This window comes from Littorina saxatilis, linkage group LG9 (assembly GCF_037325665.1).
Source record: "Littorina saxatilis isolate snail1 linkage group LG9, US_GU_Lsax_2.0, whole genome shotgun sequence".
Taxonomy (NCBI): Eukaryota; Metazoa; Mollusca; class Gastropoda; order Littorinimorpha; family Littorinidae; genus Littorina; species Littorina saxatilis.
This window is the reverse complement of record NC_090253.1, coordinates 8,002,864-8,008,586: the sequence shown is the minus strand read 5'-3', so window position 1 is coordinate 8,008,586 and position 5,723 is coordinate 8,002,864.

Here is a 5,723-nt window from a genome sequence, read left to right as displayed (position 1 = left end):
TTGTGTGATGAAGGTGAACCTGTACCAAAGAAAAGACAGGTCTGCCGTTCATTCTCCTTCAGTGTTGATGGCCACAAGGAGCGGGTATGCAAGAAAATGTTCCTGGCGACGCTGGACATTGGGGATGCCTATGTGGACCACGCCTTGCGGCACAGCCAGCACGGATCGTTCACGGGCAGAGAAAGAAGAGGGAGGCACCAACCTCACAACAAGTCCCAAGAAAACGAGGTGGAACGAGCCAAAAAACACATCGAATCATTTCCAGTGGTCGAAAGCCACTACACACGAAAAGACTCGAAAAGAAAATACCTTGCTGCAAATTTGAATATTACTAAAATGTACCAACTGCACAAAACAGAAAGCCAAAAGGAAGGTGTTGACTGTGTATCTACAAGGGCATACAGGTCAATCTTCAACAAAAATTACAACCTGTCCTTCCATGTCCCTAAAAAAGACCAGTGCGCCAAATGCAATTTGTATTCCACAAAAGCAAAATCAGGCACTATTACAGAAGAAGAACAGGAGTTGTTCAATGAGCACATGCAGAAAAAGGAAGAAGCCAAAAAGGAGAAAGAAAGAGATAAAGAGAGAGCAAAGAAAGACCCAAGTCTACATGTAATAACAGTGGACATGCAAGCTGTACTACAAACGCCTTGCGGTGCCGTCAGTCAACTCTACTACAAGAGGAAGCTCTCAGTGTTCAACTTCACCACCTATTCCCTGGCCGACGGCAAAGCAACTTGTTACACCTGGGATGAAACAGAGGCAAAGCGGGGGGCATGTGAGATCGCCACCTGTCTTTTAATGTACATCGCGTCTCTTTCATCACATGTGAAAGATGTAATCCTGTACTCTGATTGTTGTGGAGGGCAGAACAGAAACCAGTACCTTGCCACATGTTTCATGCATGCGGTGAACACGATTCCAAACATCAACTCGATCACGCACAAGTACCTGGAGCCGGGTCATACGCAACTTGAATGCGACTCGATGCACTCGGCAATTACATGCGCAAAGAAGAACACACCAATTTTCACACCAAGTGGCTGGAATATAGTTTTCCGACAGGCACGTCGACAAAAGCCATACATGGTGATGCCACTGAAGCACAAGGACGTGCTCGACTTCAAGCAGGTTGCCCATTCGCGGGTGAGAAACACCAAAACGGACATTCAGGGACACAAGGTGAAATGGCTGAACATCAGAACTCTTCAATTTCGGAAGGGAATGGATGACTTGATGTTCTTCAAATACAGCCACACCCATGAAGACTACCGAACCTTGCGTTTGGTTGGGTCTGCAAAGAGAAGGCGCCCCGACCTCACCAAGCCCCTTCCACGACTCTACTCCAACACGCTGCCCATCTCTGGGGCCAAGAAACGTGATCTTCTGTCCCTATGCGCCTCCGAGATCATCCCATCTGAACACCATGCCTTTTATGAGGCCCTGGCTGTTTCTACTTCTGCCAAGGACAAGTTGGCTGAACCGGATGCGAATGAACCTGACCAAGACACGGACTGATCAAACTCAAGAACCAGTGTGTTCGAGAAAGTTGAATGGCAGGGAGGGGGCTGCATCTATCTAGTGAAAGAAGCAGATGGTGACATTATTCCACAAGTTACTGTAAACTGTTTCATTATTTTCTTGAAAATGAAAGTCGACAAGAGTTCGGTCTGAGAGCGAATTATCACACACACACACACACACACACACACACACATACACACACACACACATACACACACACACACATACACACACACACACAAACACACACACACACACACACACACACACATCCGCGCGCGCACTTGCATTGCTCATAAGGGTAAATTGTGTTCAAGAGTTGTCCGTTTGTTGGTATTGTTACGGTATTATTTGTTTGATTAATGTTTTCATCGCTTTTTTCCGGTTATGTTAACTTTAGAACTGTTGTTGTGCCAACAGCGAGGCAATCAAAAAAAGGCTTTTAATGCCACGTGTTTGCAGCCTCTTACCATGTGAATTGTGTTAGCCAAATCCCAGTACATCGTATAACTTTTATCCGGGTGGCCATTCAACGTACACACACACACACACACACACACACACACACACACACACACACACACACACACACACACACACACACAAACGCGCTCCTGCACAGTATTCTGGCCTCTGCTTGTCTCTGATTCATGCTGTAAAACAAAACAATAAATGTGAGAAACACACCACGAATTTTGTGTTGTTTAGTTTTGTAATGCACTGCTTGTTTTACATATTTGAGCTACCATTCTTTTCTTTTTTTTTAGATCAGTCTTCCTTTTTCGTGTGCAACCAAAAACAACAAATCCTACAACCGTCATAATAACACGAGAAACAGGGTTCTTTGTATGGTCTTCCTCCTATCGTCCTCTAATGATACTGTGCGGGTGCATAATTATCTTGATCATCATTCCGCTGTGCCATTATCGATATGGTGACCCGTCAATGCTTTTTGGTTAAAGCAGGCTGGCAAGTCAAGTTGACCCAAAATAATATTATGTTCTTGTTTTGAAATCTCGTTTCTCCCGTATTTTAGACACTCGTGTTAACCCGTGATTTGTAAATATGTAGAAACATTTTACAAATTACGTCGAACCTAAAACCGCGATTTGTAAAAAAGTTAAAATATCGCTTTCCACAAAGTCTACATGCCTTTTATTATTATTAATATGTGTTGTTTCTAGCCTCTATGCTTGGTGGTGGGGGGTGGTTTGGGCCGGATAGGTAAAACATTACGATTTTCAGCATAACAAAGAAAACAAATCCAGCCTGCCAGTTGTGTGTGTGTGTGGGGGGGGGGGGGGGGGGTGCGGGGGTGCAATCGCCCATACGGCAAAAGTGTACCCGGGGGCCCGGTAGCTCAGTTGGTAGAGCACTGGACTTGTGATCGTAGGGTCGCAGGTTCGAATCCATGTTCCACCACCGTGTTACCACTGTAGCACGAAAAAGACGTCGGTCATTCTAAAGAAATGAAAAGAAAAACAAATATAATAGATCCCTTGACTTTGGGGTAGCGCGACTCTGTTGCTGCTAGCTTTCCACTGGGAGGAATTGAAGCGACCCGAATTTCTAAGCGATGGGACAATAAAGTAATGAAAAAAAAAATCAAATCTAATAGATCCCTTCAATTTGGGGTAGCGTGACTCTGTTGCTACTAGCTTTCCACTGGGATGAAGCAACCGGAATTTCCCAGCGATGGGACAATAAAGTAATGAAAAAAATCTAATAGATCCCTTCACTTTGGGGTAGCGTGCCTCTGTTGCTGCTAGCTTTCCACTGGGAGGAAGCGACCCGAATTTCCCAGCGATGGGACAATAAAGAAATGAAAAAAAAATGGGAAAAAAATCCTAATAGATCCCTTGACTTTGGGGTAGGGTGACTCTGTTGCTGCTAGCTTTTCACTGGGAGGAAGCGACCCGAATTTCCAAGCGATGGGACAAAAAAGAAATGAAAAAAAATCTAATAGATCCCTTGACTTTGGGGTAGCGTGACTCTGTTGCTGCTAGCTTTCCACTGGGAGGAAGCGACCCGAATTTCACAGCGATGGAACAATAATGAAATTTTAAAAAAATCTAATAGATCCCTTGACTTTGGGGTAGCGTGACTCTGTTGTTGCTAGCTTTCCACTGGGAGGAAGCGACCCGAATTTCACAGCGATGGAACAATAATGAAATTTAAAAAAAATCTAATAGATCCCTTGACTTTGGGGTAGCGTGACTCTGTTGTTGCTAGCTTTCCACTGGGAGGAAGCGACCCGAATTTCACAGCGATGGAACAATAATGAAATTTTTAAAAAATCTAATAGATCCCTTGACTTTGGGGTAGCGTGACTCTGTTGTTGCTAGCTTTCCACTGGGAGGAAGCGACCCGAATTTCAAAGCGATGGGACAATAAAGAAATGAAACAAAAATCAAAAAAATCTAATAGATCCCTTCAATTTGGGGTAGCGTGACTCTGTTGCTGCTAGCTTTCCACTGAGAGGAAGCGATCCGAATTTCCCAGCGATGGGACAATAAAGAAATGAAACAAAAAATGTAATAGATCCCTTGACTTTGGGGTAGCGTGACTCTGTTGCTGCTAGCTTTCCACTGGGAGGAAGCGACCCGAATTTCCCAGCGATGGGACAATAAAGAAATGAAAAAAAATCTAATAGATCCCTTGACTTTGGGGTAGCGTGACTCTGTTGCTGCTAGCTTTTCATTGGGAGGAAGCGACTCAAATTTCCCAGCGATGGGACTTTAAAGAAATGAAGAAGAAAATCCAAAAAATCTAATAGATCCCTTCAATTTGGGGTAGCGTGACTCTGTTGTTGCCAGCTTTTCACTGGGAGGAAGCGACCCAAATTTCCCAGCGATGGGACTATAAAGAAATGAAGAAGAAAAAAATCTAATAGATCCCTTGCATTGACTTTGGAGATGACAAGAAAAAATATCGGCGCCCCGTGATCTGTAAAATGTTCTACATTTTTACAAATCACGGGTAAACAACTAGTCTTTGACACTGACTGGCCGTAAACGTTGGTTCTGCAGCTGATTACATTGTAGTTAATATCGCAAGTAATATAAAAAAAAAACGTGTCACAAACACTTCGCCGCTTTTTCACATTCCACATGTTTATGCAAGTTTAGATACGCCCTTACGGGACAGTTTTGACTATTGACAAACCATAACAATACATTTAGCTTAATAAAAACCCACTAATTTGTTCTGGTTATGAACCCGCCTGCTTCTGCATAAAAAAACACGCGCCGAAAAGATCCATCTCCGATCATTTCTTTTTGATTCACGAGTTCTGTTGAATCTGTGTCTGATTTTGTCCCACAAAAGCCACGTATGTCGAAATAAGTGTTTTTTGCTGACCATTGCGAGTTAGTTGCAGTCAGAAAGGCTCCAGCCAGAATCCCGTATCTCAAGATACAGGGTTCTGGCAGGGAATGTTGTATGATTCTTAATGCAGTAATGCCAGCCAGAATCCCGTATCTCAAGATACAGGGTTCTGGCAGGGAACGTTCTATGATTCTTACCGCAGTAATGCCAGCCAGAATCCCGTATCTCAAGATACAGGGTTCTGGCAGGGAACGTTCTATAATCCTCACCGAAGTAATGCCAGCCAGAACCCCGTATCTCACTATACAGGGTTTTGGCACGGATGGTTTGTGTACAACAAACGATACTTGGTTTCGGCACTGATCAATAAATCGATCCCTTTTTAGTTTTTGGTTCAAACTCAATATTTACATTGAAGAGGAAGTCAATAACTATATTTTGGTGTAAAAAAATTAAAATCACCAAAAAGTCGAGATACTGGGTTCTGGCAGGGAACCCTCGATATAATGTATTATTTACCAAATCATGAATTATATAGCGGAAACATATTATATAGCTATATAAAGCATTATTTAGCGTAATAATACTATTTCAAGGCAAAAACAGTAAATAATAAATTATTTATCTAAATAATAAATTATTTATCTAAATAATAAATTATTTATCTAAATAATACATTATTTATCTAAATAATATTTTATTTAGATAAATAATATTTTATTTAGATAAATAATATTTTATTTACATATAATATTTTATTTATCTAAATAATATTTTATTTATCTAAATAATATTTTATTTATCTAAATAATATTTTATTTATCTAAATAACACTTTATTTACATATAATATATTGTTTAGAGAAAACG